The sequence below is a fragment of the Aythya ferina genome (assembly GCF_964211825.1).
Source record: "Aythya ferina genome assembly, chromosome: 17".
Classification (NCBI taxonomy): Eukaryota; Metazoa; Chordata; class Aves; order Anseriformes; family Anatidae; genus Aythya; species Aythya ferina.
Genome location: NC_140316.1, coordinates 2230087 through 2246667, shown reverse-complemented (window position 1 = coordinate 2246667; position 16581 = coordinate 2230087). Strand labels below are relative to the sequence as shown.

At 39.6% G+C, this 16581-nt stretch overlaps 2 long non-coding RNA genes across 9 annotated transcripts in view; one reads left to right on the top strand and one right to left on the bottom strand.

Annotated features, from left to right (window-relative positions):
* The window catches only part of LOC311420611, a 130696-nt gene that overhangs the window by 34018 nt on the left and 80097 nt on the right, over positions 1-16581 (bottom strand). For 3 of the 8 annotated variants that reach the window (XR_014684426.1, XR_014684427.1, XR_014684429.1), the window contains exon 3: positions 12029-12313. The exons of 3 other annotated variants lie outside the window; for them this stretch is intronic. This is a non-coding gene — a long non-coding RNA (uncharacterized lncRNA). Of the gene's footprint in view, positions 1-2869; positions 3080-4140; positions 4291-12028; positions 12314-16581 lie in introns of those variants that run through there. 2 more of the 8 variants (XR_014684425.1, XR_014684423.1) reach the window with 2 other exon arrangements.
* LOC311420612 lies at positions 3030-13727 on the top strand. The gene is made up of 3 exons (XR_014684430.1): positions 3030-3102; positions 6973-7065; positions 12981-13727. It is a non-coding gene; the product is annotated as an uncharacterized lncRNA (long non-coding RNA).

Genomic DNA, 16581 nt, shown 5'->3' with positions numbered 1-16581 from the left:
AGGCTAAAGATTTTACCTGGTGTAAATGCAGTGAACTTGATTTACAGTGGGGAAGAACCAGGTGGTAACAGGAAAGTTTCAAGGAGTAAAGAACAGGGAGAAAATAGAAATAGTTCTTGGGGTATCACATATTTTAGAAAAACAGAAACTTGAAGAGTGTCAGAAAGGTTCCCCTTTCTTTGCCCTGACTCTTCAAATTTTTCCTCTTGCACCAAAATAGACTGTTTGTTTATTACAGGAGGAACTAATATTTTCCCTGTAGCCTGTTAAAAGAAATACATCCTCTTTGTGGCTTTGAAAATCCCTACAGGATTATGAATGAATACTTCAAGAGTGCATTATAAATTCAGACATGTCTATTGGGCTTTCAAGTATCACAGCGGGAGCTTCTTACTGAGGCAACCTGAGGGTAAAGGCTTTCCCACCTTTCCAAAGTGACTCCTCCCACAAAATTTTCTTAGGCTGAAGTTAAAAAAAAAAAAAAAAAAAAAAAGAAATCACCCTACCTAGTTGAGCTTCTTAGAGCTACTTCATTCTAAGAAGAGCTGAATATAGATATAATTTAGTACAATCACATACCCAGACATTGCTCTGGAGCCAGCTCAGTTTTCCTGACATATGCAGTATCTTGCACACTTTTTAGTGGCAGGTTGTTGTTTGAAACCAATGTGTTTTTTATTTTAAGGTCTAAGTAGGCTAGTTAAAAAACTTGTTTGCCAACACTAGCTGCCCTAGATGTGCTATGAGCACCTGTCATTATCTCCTCCAAATTCTGCTGTTGCTCCTACTTGCCAACTGGCAGCGTCACAGCATTGTGACAGTGATTACAAAGTAGGATTAGACATAGCCCATTTCTCCCCTCCTCTGCTGCGAGTGCTGAACCAGCAACTTTGCCATGTTTTGATCAGATGCACTCAGCGCTGACATATAAATCAGGGACAGTACTAAAGGGATAGGGGAGGAATCAGTAACAAAGAGCCAAAATCAAGGGCAATTTGGAAGGAAAAACAGGACTAAGGAGAGTTTAAAAAGCACATGGCTTTGAATCTATATGTACTTACTTCTGAAGGGGATGAGGGGTGTTGTTACTTTCAAATGAATTCACACATTTTCAGGTTTTTGAATGCACATTGCCCCAGTAAGAAACCTCCAGTAGGCTGAGCCTCAGAACAAACTGTAAGATGAAAATTAGTTTTAACTGGAAACTGTTAAGGGCAGTTGTTAAGAAGTCCTGTCACAGTCTTTGAAATTTAAGAGCCACCTGCAGTAACTGGTGTAGGTGGTACTTGTAACACTATGCTTGATGCTGACTTAATGGTTCAGCAGATGTTGTGCATTAGGTGGAACGTCTTCATAAAGATTAACTGAAAGGTGAATGCATTATCTTTATGTATCTCAGCTAAAAATACAGGGCAGTGTGATGAAAAAAGTTGAAGAAAATGGTGATCTGATCATTTTTCTTGTTCTGTTAGTTATCAGACGGAAAAGCTGGTGTCAAGGTGCTCCAACATTGTAACAATGGAGGAAGATTTGGTGCTGGCAACTATTCTTCCAACATACAGAACAGAGTGTGAAGATGAGGAAACATGTTGTATTTCATCAAACCTTTAATATGTGATATTCTTGGGCATTTTTGCAGGACAATGATCTAATACACATCCACTCCTCAAATACTTTACATTACAGTCTGTGACTGAACTTGGGGGGGCTGACAGAGAGGAGTGATGTACATCAGCTGACATGAGCTATGTGGTTAAAAGGAAGCATGGCAAAGTGGCATCAAACACCTCTGATTCCAGCCTGACTTAACTAATAGACAAAAACTTCTCTGTTATTCTATTCCATAGTGAACAACTTGGTCTGAATGCAAGGATTCTGTATTTCCACTGGTGAAACTGAAGAACAGTTTCATCCTTTGCTCTGTCTCGCTTCTTAAACCTGCTAATTTGTATTTATGACCATAAATACAGAGATCATTCTGCAGGTCAAGCATTTTCTAGAATTCTCTGGTGTAGAGACTCACTTGGTAAAATACATCCTGTAGTTTTAGTTGGCAAATATAACAGAAACAAGAATTAAAGTAATAAGATCTTAGGCACTTGGGGAAAAAAAAAAAAAAAGAAAGAAAGAAAAAAAAAAGAAACAAACAAAAAGATTGTTATCTCCATTTTTCAATTGCTGTTAGTGAGAAAAGTAGCCAGCAATATGTAGGTCAGCATCAGTAGCTGCTTTGGTAGTCTGAGAACAGTTTAAAGGAAGGAAGAGGTTTTTTTTTTTGTGGTTGAATAAGTTAACTCTATTTCCATGAAGTAGCTGTGTTGCACCCCCAAAGGGACAAGCATTATCAGTAAATGAACAGGGCATTCTGTGTTATGCCAGTAGCACTGTCTTTGAAAACAAGGGAGACAAGAAAAACAGATTTGGTGTGGCTTTTATTTTCCTGTCGACCATTGTAACAGAGCTTCTCCATTAACTCATTCTTGTCAGGTTGAATTGAAAGTGACAGTTAATAACTTACACCAGCATCTGCTTTCACTTGATGCAATAGCAATAGAGCTCTGCAGTGTCCTCACAGTGTTTGGAGAGACATGGTTTGCAGGCAGAGGTACTGTCTTATATTAGAGTACTAGGCACAGATGGAGAAAAATAAAAAGATATGCTCTTGGGCCAACAATCTCTTTATTGGGTAACCTGGAAACTCCAGTTCTTACTGATATACTGGTAAAATCTAGTGGGTATTAGCATTCTGTTTCAACTAAGTTATCAGAAGTTCAGTTCCTTACTGATACCACCCCACTCACTTGATTAAGCTGCAATGAGGTTTCCTGGCAGCAGAAGCTGCATCTGAACTAGGAAAACAAGTCACAAGTTAGGAAAACAAGTATTTTTATTTTACAGCCTATGCAATGACTGATCCAGATGATAGCTTCTTGTTCAGTGTGGGAATCAAGCAACTCAGACCAGTGACAGGAAAACCTCTGGGTCAGCCCACGCAGTAGTACCTTTCCTGCATCAAGTGTGTGCCGAGCAGTGATCCACCAGATGGAGGCTACCCTGACAGCTCGTGAAGGACAGGGTCCTGGGCAGGCATGTTATGTGTCAGTAAGTGTTTCAGTGTTTTCCTGATTCTCTCTCTAATCCCTTAGACAATTTACAGCATTAACACAGTATGTCATACTATCCCTTTGAATACATTCTAACCTACAAAAAAAAAATACATTAGTCAATGTTTTGCTCTAGCTACTTCTGCAAGCAAAATTTTGTGTCACTCTAAAATTTGTGTTTGGTCTTTTCCATGAGACCTTTTAGTGCTCAAGTCAAAGTAACAGATCTGTAATTGGTTTCAAAGCATGCTTAGATTGAGATATATCACACACTGTAGTAGAATTCTCTGGATATTCCTTAGTAACATTTACTCTTGTCATCACACTTTCAGTGATTTTCAAACATGAGGAACTGTTGATGTCAAATTTTATACTGTTCTTTCGTCAGTGTGTAGGCCAGCATATTTTGGTATACTCACTTTATTCCATCTGTCAGGTAGGACAAATTCTGCCTTTAATTATACCTACTTTAAATGAATACTTATGTTCAAAAGTATTGATGCCTCCCAGTATTTCTACAGTGATTGTCTCACAAACCACTTGGCTTGTTTGTTGTTGTTTTCTTCATATTGTCGCACTGGCATTTTTTTGTAATCTGATTTACAATAAATCCCTTTCATCTTCACCTGCAGCTTTTTCTGAATGGAGTACATGGAAAAAAAAACTTGCAAGTGGGACATTTTCCCAGTTATGATCTTCACTGTTTTGCTTTCTTTCCTTCCTTTCTCATCCCTCCCTTTATTTCACTAGATTCTTTTGTGGTGGCCTAGATTTAACATCCTTTTACTGCCGATTCTTATAGTTGCAAAACTGTGCTAGTATCATATTGTATTAGTCAGGAAAAGTTATTTAGGGCAGGGACAGCCTTTTTGGTCTATGTTAGCACATAGATGTCCTGAGCCAGAATGGGAAATCAGAGGTACTGCTCTCATATGAATGGTAGCAGGAGAGAGAAATGTATCTGTATGCCTATACCTATACAGAGATTGATGAAGGTAAATGTATCTAAAATTTGAATGAAACCTATTCTACTTACTTCATTTCTGATCCATAACGACCCTCCTCCTTTATTTCTTCCGAGGTCACCTACTTCTTTATTTGCTCTTCTACAACCCCTGTCCTCAGCCTTTTTATTTCCTTCAGATTCTTGCTCCTGAATTATTGGAGTATTGTTCACAGCTACTCACTGTAGAAAAAGGGGACAATGTTAATGATCCATTGAAACAACTTAAGATTTGTTACCAAGAAGTTCTAGCCTGAAGGGAACAATTCACAAAAATAGCTGTATAAGGCCAGGAGTCTGTATTACTATTCCACTGGCCACAAGTCAAGCAAAAAAAGATTCCTGGTTTCCCTTCCAACAGCTGCTTGTATCTGCTTGTTCATCAGAGATTACCATCTGTTCAGCTTTGCTGATTTAGTGTTTGGATGTTTGTGCCCTGTACCAGACCTCATATCAGTTCTGAAAACAAATCCAACCAAAAATGAACCTTACTTCTCCTCCTTCTTACTCAGTTACTATTTTTACATCAGAAACTCTCCCGGTTCTTCATTGGGACACTACCAAAATAAAGTACTGATTCAGAAGAAAAGAACAAAGGGGACAAGAATAAGCAGGAATCAGAATTTCTTCAATCTGTTCTAACAGAACATACAACCACAGGCTATCAGTATGCAAAGGCTTAAAAAAAAAAAAAAAGGCCTTGTTTGATGAACTTGCAACTCAAGAGCTGCTGTTCCCTTCCCTCAATTGAGTGACTGTGTCATCAAAGGGCTTTTTGCATCCATAGCATCCAACAAACTAGTTTGTAAGTCTCAGGAATTTAGATAGCATCCTCTTCTTGGATTTTGAATAGGGCCTTCTGGATGTGATACTAAGCTTTGTTCCTTGGTAAGCTAAAGATCCTTTTCTCTGTGTAAGTGCGTGTGTGTGAGATAGAGTGGCTGTGTCAGAATGGATGATCTCATCTTCTTGAGAAGCTTTAATTGCATAGGCTAATCATCCTGTACAGGCTAATTTCACTTACTCTGTCTGTGACACAGTAAGCCTCTACGAAGCACAAACAATACAAGAATAAATAAGCCCAAATATTAATCATTCCTGTCATTGTTAACTGTTGAATGTTGCAGGCGACCTGTGAGAAAATGCTGACAGGCAGTGCAGGGAGGGTTAGAAAGAGAAATATGTCTCCACTGGTATCACTGGTATCTATGCTAAACGGTTTTGGACAAAGGAACATTTAATCCTTAGAGCTCATATATCTGAAAAGCATCTGATTCATATTTGAAATGAGGGGAATTGGACAGGCGCTCAGTACTTTCCGAATATTTTCAAAGAAGAGAATAGTTCTGTCCCTATTGTAGACTTTGATTTTGGAGTATGATCAGAAAAAAATAGTATTAATCTCCCCAGGGGACTCAGACTTCCTATATCGGAGTGGGTAAGTCATTAATTACCTTCCAAGTTCCTTACAGTGCTACAAGCAGAAAACTCACCGAACTCTGCTCTCAGAACAGTCCTTTGCTCATTCTTTCACCCAGGCTGTATGTGTGTGTAGGGCAGTAAGGAAGTTTTGGCAAGTATATCACACATACCTCAGTATGGAATGTCATTCGAATGATTTAGGAAAGAGATTAACCAAAACAGCTTAAAGTGATATTTGCCAATAAGGATCAGAAGCCTGTTTAAGAACACAGCCATTTTGAGCCTCTGCCATTTGCCATCTGGCTCCATTTTCAGCCTCCCCTCCTCTCCTAACACTCAGCGAAACTTAATCTCCCTCCTTTCAGTCACAACCCAGATGTGCAGCTTCTCTTCCTGGGCAGCAGGAGGAGGAGGGCTCAAATCCATTTGCTTTCAATGCTCTCCCACTGGAGTTGTGGTTTGCTTGCTTGCACTTGTCTCTCTAGCTGTACAGCTGAACTGAGACTGTTCTACCTCAGTGCAGACAGCTGAGGTCAGTAATAGAACTTCTACACACAAAAACATATTTTATCTGTAAACAGCTAGAACTAGCCTGCCCTACACTGACCTGTCGCCAGCAGAATTGCATTAAAAGAGCTATCTCAAAAGCAATACTTTTTCCTCCAACAGTGAAGCAAAGCTTGAGAGGTCATAGGATATATTATGTTAACTCTAGGATTTTCTACATTTCTCTGATTTTAAATCAGAGGTTGATTTAATAGAATTTCTTTGCATTAATGTCCTCTGTTTAACCAAAGGAAAAAATGAAATTAAATCAGCTGTACTTAATCATGTTAGTATTTAAATTGTTCTAATTAGTCTTTGAAGTTCATGTGTAACTTAGGTGAATGGGGTAAGATATGACTATGACTCCAGTTCTGTGGGCTCGCTCCTTCTAATTCTCCAATTTAGATCATGGCTGGGCTAACACAGAAGCAGGTGTGTTTACAGAATAACAGCTGCTCTTTGGTAACAAGGTTGACTTCAGAGTTAATAGGAGCTTGGAATTGGGCATTGAAAAGTACAGTAAATTATCAAGTTACTCTAAAGATCGATAACATCTGTCCCTTGATTTTTTTTGTTTGGTATCCTTGTTTGTTTGTTTGTTTGTTTTCTTCCAATATTAAAGTAGTGTTCTCAGAAGAAAAAAAAAAGGCAAAAACTAAAAAAAAATAAAACTTACAGTTTTCTATCTCGTTTTTCCTTTTTTTTTTTTTTTTGAGAATGAACAAAGCGAAAAAGAAAAGTAAAAAGAAAAGAGAAAAAAAAATGCCTTTATCTTTCTTCAATGAAGAACCACAGGAACTGACAGGAACAGTTTAAAATAGCCTGTAGTTCTAAGATATATTTCAAAGAAAGTGCATACAAGGTACAAATAACCATTCATGACCTCTGATTTTGCAGGCTGTCAAATATCCTGAGCCTTGAGAGAATGAGAAACATCTCAGTCTGTAAACAATGGAACTAATGGAACCTGGTTTCCTGAAGATTTCTGTGGTATGTACCAATACTCCCTCACCTAAACCTGTCTCCCTATTGCCTCCCTTCATCACCATGGCCAATAGCAGTTAGGTAAAAAATACCCTTATAGTATCTCCAATGATCTTTTCACTGCGAAGCCAGGCCATGCCTCAAATCCTTTTTCATAATATTCCTATTTTTTCTCATTGCCTTCATAATTGCCAGTCCTCTTTAATATCTTTATTGATGATCTGGATGAGGACATCGAGTGCACCCTCAGTAAGTTAGCAGATGATACCAAGTTAGGTGCATGTGTCAATGTGCTCGAGAGTAGGAAGGCTCTGCAGGAGGATCTGGATAGGCTGCACCGATGGGCTGAGGTCAACTGCATGAAGTTCAACAAGGCCAAGTGCCGGGTCTTGCACCTGGGGTGCAATAACCCCAAGCAGAGCTACAGGCTAGGAGATGAGTGGTTGGAGAGCTGCCAGGCAGAGAAGGACCTGGGAGTATTGGTTGATAGTCGGCTGAATATGAGCCAGCAGTGTGCTCAGGTGGCCAAGAAGGCCAACAGCATCCTGGCTTGTATCAGGAACAGTGTGACCAGCAGGGCTAGGGAGGTGATCGTCCCCCTGTACTCGGCTCTGGTGAGGCTGCACCTCGAGTACTGTGTTCAGTTTTGGGACCCTCACTACAAGAAGGACATCGAGGTGCTTGAGCAGGTGCAGAGAAGGGCGACGAAGCTGGTGAGGGGCCTGGAGAACAAGTCCTGTGAGGAGCGGCTGAGGGAGCTGGGCTTGTTCAGCCTGGAGAAAAGGAGGCTCAGGGGCGACCTTATCGCTCTCTATAGGTACCTCAAGGGAGGCTGTAGCGAGGTGGGGGTTGGTCTGTTCTCCTACGTGCCTGGTGACAGGACGAGGGGGAATGGGCTAAAGTTGCGCCAGGGGAATTTTAGGTTGGATGTTAGGAAGAACTTCTTTACTGAAAGGGTTGTTAGACATTGGAATGGGCTGCCCAGGGAAGTGGTTGAGTCACCATCCCTGGATGTGATGCATCTTTAAAAGACGTTTAGATGTAGAGCTTAGCAATATGGTTTAGTGGAGGACTGGTTAGTGTTAGGTCAGAGGCTGGACTCGATGATCTTGAGGTCTCTTCCAACCTAGAAATTCTGTGATTCTGTGTGATTCTGTGATTCCCCATAGAAGCCTTCTTATTCCCCAGCAACCTTTGTCTCCTAGATGAGCAAGAAGTAGGAAAAAGTGACTTGGACAGATCTACCTTTGTACTGGTTAACCAGCTGGCATGTACCTGCTGCTTGGCCAGAAGCTGTGCCTCTGAGTGACCAGGCCATCAAAACTGAGGCTGTGAGAGCAGAGAGCTCCCTGCCTTCTGCTCTCTGACTACAAAGTCAGGAAACGTGTGGGAATTTAAACTCTTCAGATCTCCACACTTCTTTTAAGCTAAGTAGAAATTAGCTGATAAGGTGAACAGAAATTTAAGGAGGGAACAGATAAATACTGTGAATATGTAAGCTTTATTTCCTTAGAAAAGCTGGTTTAAAATTAATTTATTTAACTCAGACTACAGATTTGTGTACTCCTTAACACGATTAGAATGGCCAACTTCTTAACACATAACAGTTTTTCTCTCTCTTCTGTGTATTTATATGGTCTGTATTACCATAGTAATAGGATCCCGGCATCCTTTAATAAATGAGATGAATGTCCCTTCCTCTCCCCAGTGAAGATGACCAGTACTGTCATCCCAATTTTAAGTGCAGGAATTGTGCCAGAGAGCCCCTAAGGCCCCTGCATGGAAAGTAATGCCTAAGCAAAGGGGCACATGCATTGCAGCATGCAGCACTCTAACACCTTGCTGTGTACAGACCCTCAGAATCATGTTGTGTGATGCAATTTTCCTCAGCAACCACAACCTCATAAAGAATATCACTTTCTGCTGTACAAAATTCATCCTGAATAACAAATGCAGAGCAGTCAGTATTATAAAAGTAATCAGATTAGGTCCTGGTTTTGGTTTATTGCTACGCATCTCATGCCCCTTTCTTTCCTATTCCTTGTATTTTTTTTTTCTGCTCTTTTCTCTATTTTTCCTCTTCTCTTACTAAGACATCCATTTAAAAGAGGTATTTTCTATCTATAGCACTTGAGATATAGCTTTTTTGAATAGACCTTGACTCGGACCCTTCTATCTCACATCTGTGGCTCCACAAAGGCAGGAAATACTTCCTATTTGTTGTTTTCTAGAATTGTTTTATGCTCATAGTAAATTACTGGCTCTCCCTTGACTATGAAGATTTTTATTCAGAATGCATAGCCTTCCATCTTAAGAGGCTGTATTGACCATGCTTTGCAAAAAGTTTATAACTTAAAAAACAAAAAAGGCATCAAAATTTGATTAAGCAGCTGCAGGCTTTCATTGTACAGTCTCTCCATAAGCTTCTGATGCACCTATGTTATTACAGATATAGATAAATAAAAAAAGATTTTATTTTTTTTTCTGTTAAGAAGTTTAGTTATGTAATCAAAAGTAATTCAGTACCTGTTCAGCCTTGCTACTGACTAACAAGAGGCAGATTCCACACCCTAGTAGAAAAATGATCAAAGGTTCTTTTGGCATCAATGAATGCTAAATAAATAATAGTAGTAATAATAATCATGAGGGAAGAAACTCCTAAGACTCATGCAGCTGTGAGCATTTTTACATTTTTTTGTACTTTAAACTTGAATCACATCTCAGGGGTTGTTACCATGTAGGTGAACAGGATTAAAGCCAAGTGACAAAGGGTGGGACTTTTGAAATGTCTTAGAAACTGGCATAGACATGAATGGGGGCTAGGTTGGACAAAAAGGGAAGAGCTATTATAGGCTGTCACTTCAGAAAAAGCATTTAATTTGATCACGTGTGATTATGGCTCAGAAACACAACAAATGCTTTAGAGGGAGGCAAAAAAGAAAGAATGTACCTGACTGTTTTCATAAGGCTGCTAACAAGCAATAATTCTTTCTTATCCAAAGTGGCAATCAGCTGATATCCTGAAGCAGATTTGATTATCCAGCTTACAAAACACAATGTCAGTTGTCATAAAATTACCCTAAATCATTCTAAGAATATACTATTTTCATTGCAGTTATGCTAGGGAGCCTTGGTGACAGATCAGAATGCAATGCCTCAACACATAAAGAAGAATTGGTGATTCTTTCTCCAAAGAGTTTGTGGAAGATGACTGACAGGAAATGCACGTGGAATCTGTCCATTGATATTGGTCAGCACAGCAAGAAAAAATCACATTACACCAAATGTTTAACCAGTATTGTTTAGTATTGTTTTTGTATAGGCATCATAGGAGAGTAGACTTTTAAAAAGGTATTACAGCAGCTACAATGCAATTACTTAGGAGGTGATTAAGTGGTGCTCCACCTACACAGAGAGACAATCCCCCCCCCCCCCCCAAAAAAAAAAAAAAGGCTTAGAAGAGAAAATAATAATTAACTGATAAAGGTGGCATCAAAAGGAGTAATTGTGGAAATGACACCTAGCTAGTGTGTGAAATGTTAGGTAACCAAATCCACAAACAGCCTTGAAAGTAACTGAAGTGGTACAGAAGGGGCATGTTGTAAAGGCAAGCCACAAACAGATAATGCCACAAGACCCAGCCAAGAAATCGAGAAGTTAATCTTTGCAGCAATGTGTTGATGATAAAAATTAGATTGTAGGCAAACTGTTGTCAGCAAGCAATGTTGAGATTTTTATTTGGATAGGAGGGGAGTCTCCTTTGAAAGAGCTAAAAAGAATTTTTAAAAGTAACATTCTGGTTTAAAAAAGAGACAATGTGAATTCAACACTACAGATTTAAAAAAAAAAAAAAAAAAGGAGAGGAAATACGAAATGAAATCAGTTAATTGTTTTGGTTAGTTCTGGCCACCCCACCTGAGTGATGTCAGAGTATCATCTTTCTGTCCGTCACAGGACAATTGTTTATGCCTGTGCAAAATCATTTCTTGCAAAAGAACCTTTCAAGTGTTGATGAGATCAATGTAATACAGGGCTATTACTAAAAGTATAATCTTCTTCATTTACAATGATGACGCACAAAATGGAGAGAATCCTGCTTAGTTCTTAAAAGTCCAAGTTGAATGTGGAGGACTGCCAGTTAAAAAAGCATTATTTACTAGTGCCATGGGTGCATTTCCTGGGGAAATTGATGAGATAGATAAAAGGAAACAAAAAAACAAACAAACAACAAACAAACAAACAAACAAAACCAAAAAAAAAAAAAAAAAAAAAAAAACAACGAATATTCTGTGCGATTCAATTTGTAACTGTCCACTTTCAAAGTAAACCACATGAAAAATTCATTTAAACATTATGGAGTGAAATGTTCAGGTGATGAAAATGAGAGAATCTCCTATAAAATTAATGAAGTTTTGCATCATAGAATCATAGAATCATAGAATATCCTGAGTTGGAAGGGACCCTTAAGGATCATCAAGTCCAACTCTTGACACCGCACAGGTCTACCCAAAAGTTCAGACCATGTGACTAAGTGCACAGTCCAATCTCTTCTTAAATTCAGACAGGCTCGGTGCAGTGACCACTTCCCTGGGGAGCCTGTTCCAGTGTGCAACCACCCTCCTGATGTCAAGCCTAAATTTCCCCTGCCTCAGCTTAACCCCGTTCCCACGGGTCCTGTCACTGGTGTTAATGGAGAAAAGGTCTCCTGCCTCTCGACACCCCCTTATGAGGAAGTTGTAGACTGTGATGAGGTCTCCCCTCAGCCTCCTCTTCTCCAGGCTGAACAGGCCCAGTGACCTCAGCCGTCCTTCGTACGTCTTCCCCTCCAGGCCTTTCACCATCTTCGTAGCCCTCCTCTGGACACTTTCCAACAGTTTCATGTCCTTTTTATACTGTGGTGCCCAGAAATACGGTTGAAAGCCAGTATTATTTATGTGGACGACAACGAATAACATTCATTGAAAAATCATCAGCAGATGAATTTTTAATGTGGATAAAACCAACACAAAGTGAACATAGACTATGCTGAGCATTTTTATTATTCATTATTAAGGGAGATGAAAAGAAAAGACATTGCTTTGTTAATGCATTACAGCCCCCTCCCCGAAAAAGTCTATGACCTACAGAAAGCAGGGGGTGGAAAAAGTGTTATTCTCTAGAAGGTGATCAGTGTACATTCTTGGAGATCCAGAGATCTTGGAGATCCATAACAACACATAATTTCATGTGGAAAGGATCTATCGAATTGCAAAAGCTGAAAAATATCACAAAAGACAAAATATGTGTCACGGTTTCAACAGCACTTTGGTTATCTGTATGATTGTACACAGTTCAAAACTGTCAAAGAAAAGAAATAACATTCCACCTGCATCTACAAATGCTTGCATCTGAATTTGTAATTGGGGCAATTACCAACTAAATTACCTGCCTGCATATGTAATTAGGTAATCTGCTACATTTTTGTGGTGCTGACAGCCTTTGTAATTGCCCTGTACTTTCACTGAGATCTAGTAATTAAATCAAAGGACAGAAAGCCTAGAGGTTTCTGGATCCTTATGTAGGCTGAGTCACCTGTTGATTCTATTGTGTAACACCTGAGTAGGCAGTTCAATGGAGTTAATTAGTCATTCTCACTTGGGAACTAGTTGTCTGCAGCAACAGATATTATTGTGCTTACAAATATCAGAAAGGATGGCATTCTGAAGATTTCTAGTGCAGGTTAAATCTTAGTATAGACCCAGAATCCTTCCCCCTCTCTGTTAAATTGTAGATCATCTAAGTTTAAAAGCAACAGATTACATCTACAAAAATCTCTTTAATCCAAACACATACAAATCAATTGTCTAGTTTCATAGTGGTAAAAATGCCAGTATTTGTTTCTTTTTTCTTTTTTTTTTTTTTTTTTTTCTCCTTTCTCATAGGAACTTCTTATAAGAAAAGAGCACCTCAGGAATCAAGTCCAGAATCCCTCCACCAGAGGCAACCATGCAATAGTCACTCCCCCAGAAGGGTTCACAAAATTGCTACTCCCTCCCTATCTCTCACAGACACTTCCTATAATCACACAGTGAATTTCAGACCTGAAGTAAAAGCTCGAGGGACACACTTCTAATTACTATTGCAAAGAGAAACAGAAAAGATGAAGTATGTTACCAGTGATTTATACCTCTACTAAGCCGTATTTTTGCTCAATGACTAGCAGGTCTGTTGTACACTACCAAAGATGATCTGAAGTGATCTCTGCCAGTCAAATCTGAAAAAGAAATCCTTTCCAGACCCCAAATCAAGCAATCGGACTAACTCTGGGTGTGTGAGCAAGGCTCATCAGCCAGACATTTGTCCGAGTTTAATACTGCTTGCCAAATCCACTCACATCCCACTTTCATGCAGTTTAGTTGTGAGACAAGAACTAGTGAGGAGAAAAAAAGTCAGATATGGAGTTCATGTTGTACGTTCTTGAGGATGACATTATTCCCATTCCGTTCCATTTTCAGAAAAGAAGGGACCAGGGGTTTTAGGCAAACTAGTGTCAGATGTGGTGAGATTTTAGCTTCGATAGCAGGGGAATTTTGTATTTCCTTTGTAAGAGCCAAAAAAATAAATATAATAAAAAATTGCAAACAAACAAACAAACAAAAAATCATTGTTTTGAAATAGTCAGCATAGCCCAGATTAAAAAGTAATAATAACTAAATGATGTGTTTTTCAGTGAGTTTTGATTACCCCTGAGGAAAAAAAAGTAGCCAAATTAGACATCAAAATGGAAAACATCCTTTCTGTCTCTTGCAGTTAGGTAATGAGATTCCATACACCACGGTGTGCATAAAAAATAAACATGAAACAAAGAAACTCAACCAAGTAGATTTCAAGCAGCTTTTCAAATCCATTAGGGATAGCTGTAAATCTAATACTCATGACTTAAAATACGAAGTATCTACCTCAAGACACCCTCCTAAGCTCTGATATCTTCCTTAATTTACTGAGCTCATTTCATTTTACCTTACTTAGCTTCCAAGCTTCACAACGGAAAACAGCACACACTTTTCAACAGTGTCTAACTAGGAAAAGAATCTAAGAGGAAAGGCACATACATAGTTGATGAGAGTACATCCAAAGGCCATTTTCAGCTATAATAGAATACCTCCATGTACCTTGATGAAGCTGATGGGATTACTTCTAAATGACTCTGCTATCAGAAAGAGCAGAATCTGTCCCATCAACCTGCAAATATTTGATCATTCTGTTTGGTCCCTTACTGATTAAAGCTTTGCCAAGAGCTGATTGGCCTTGATTCACTCACCTAACTAACACCTTTCATCTAAAAAACTGGGGATTCAAAGCCCGTAGAAAGATGCACTCACCTCTGATAAATTATATGGCTGAGGTAGGGCTGGAATTGCTCTCTTAAAGTCTGCAGTTCACCAGAGGGAGTCTTTGGCAGTGAGTTTCTAGTTTAGCTAGGAATCCAGCCCTTGCAACTTCCATGGCAGTCTCCTGTCTTTTAATTTGTTCATTTTTTTAGTGAGGTGCAACGTACGGGAAAAGGGAAAGGCACACGAGTGGAATGTTACTGAACAAATGCTGATTCCACAAGAATCAGTTTCGGTTGCTCCAAGTCGCATGTTATTCTAAGCGTGGTGCAGATATCCATGTCATAAACCAGTCGCACCTATCCTGTCCTCTGTAATGGGATCAGCACAAACTTCAGTGTCCAGCTCATTTTGTATCACAGAGTCCACTTGCTATCCTACCTGCACATACATCACGGTCAGTTGTTAATAGGACATTGATTATGGCTGGTACTCTTTTAATCAATGTTTGTTAACTTCATGAATTTGCTCATTATGCATACATCAGTGTGATGATGAACAGACTGGTTATAATTCTGGATGAAAGGCAACAGAAAGTGGGAGGCTGTTTCAGCTGGCATGGAATGATAGCACAAAAGTCATGAGTGGGTGAAGGAAACCAAAACTTGGGTGGAGCAAAAAGAAAAGGGTAGGGTGTAAATTGAGAAGATGGTGAAGCTGCGGGCAGGGGTGACACATTCCGTACAGTTATTACAGTGTTTTTAATTATCTCCTATGCCTAACATTCCACTAGCACCTTGCTGCCATGGGTGGAGACTGATGGGTGGAAAGGGCCATCGTTCCCATCCCTCTCTTGCGCAATTCAAACCACAGTGATAACAGGCAAATCTGTAGTGATAAGGCTCTTTTACTATTCATCCCTCCCAAATGTAAGTTGAGCTTTCTATAGGTGATCTGTATTTCCTGTGTCCATGAATGTTATTCATCTGCTGGAGTCAAAGTCATACCAGTTTTTGCAGTTATTAAGATCACAAAGGCCAGTTTTTCTTGTCCATAATATGTTCACCTAGGGTGTGTGGCCTAATTACTAGGTGGAGCTGTTAAAAGGAAAAATAGTTCATTTTTTTTTCCTTTTCCTCACTGACAAAATTCTTAACTGACAGGAAAAGATACTTTTCCATCAGTTCTGTTTCCGATTGGCATAGGCTCTCCTGAAGCACAGTGCCCAGATTGTGCAAGGTTCATGAACAAAGCTTAAAAAAAACAAGCAAAGAAACAACAATAAAAAGAAACAAACAAACAAACCCACACTCAAATTTCCTACAGCACTTTTACAGGTACTGCAATAAAACAGATAGCGGTTACACCATTTTTAACATGTTTTAAAGATTTCTATATGGGGAACAAGACCTAGAATAGACTTTGTAAACCTGTCTTATAATTTATTCTTTTCTTTAAGCGAATGATGCACTGTGCTTATGCAATCAACTGCCTCAAGTCACTTTTGTGATCTGACTTAGGAGCTAGACACAGCACAGGCTCTACACAGCAGATATTCACCACTCCTACCACTCCAACTTCCCCTTCAAAACCCATATCCTTCCTCTTGCTCAGCCTTAGCTTCACTCCTACATCTTAAGACTGATAATGCAAGGTTTTGTTCTTGCTGAATTTTGGAAGATGAAGAAGCCAGCACAGATGTCAGTCTTGCCCTTATATAAAACAGCTGGCTCCTTGTTACACACAGGAATCCAGGAGGAAATGGGAACCCCACCAAGATACCAGCTTGCCCCCGTGAGAGATAACAGGTCTGGTGGCTTCATGAATTTTCTGGAACTGGTATCACAGTGGCCAGATATCATCAGTCAGCTCTATCTTGGTCCTAAAGTACAGTGACACTCTGCCTCTGCTGTGTTCCCAATGCACCTCTTCCACAGTACCTGTGGGAACCACAGCTTCATGCAGATGCAAGATGTTGTTGATGCTGTATCTAAAAACTGTGGCTTCCAGCTCAGCTGACTCGGGGTAATTTCCCCCCCCCAATCCCTCTGTGAGTCAGCCGCTCCGCGGCGCCTGCAGCAATTCAGCTGTGCCTCTCTTCAAACATGTTCGTGCCTCGCTGTCTGGGAACGACTTGTCTGCACTCTGTTGAGTTGCAGTTCACTATCTCTAATAGGATGATACAGCTTTGGTGTTAATAATCAGATTATCT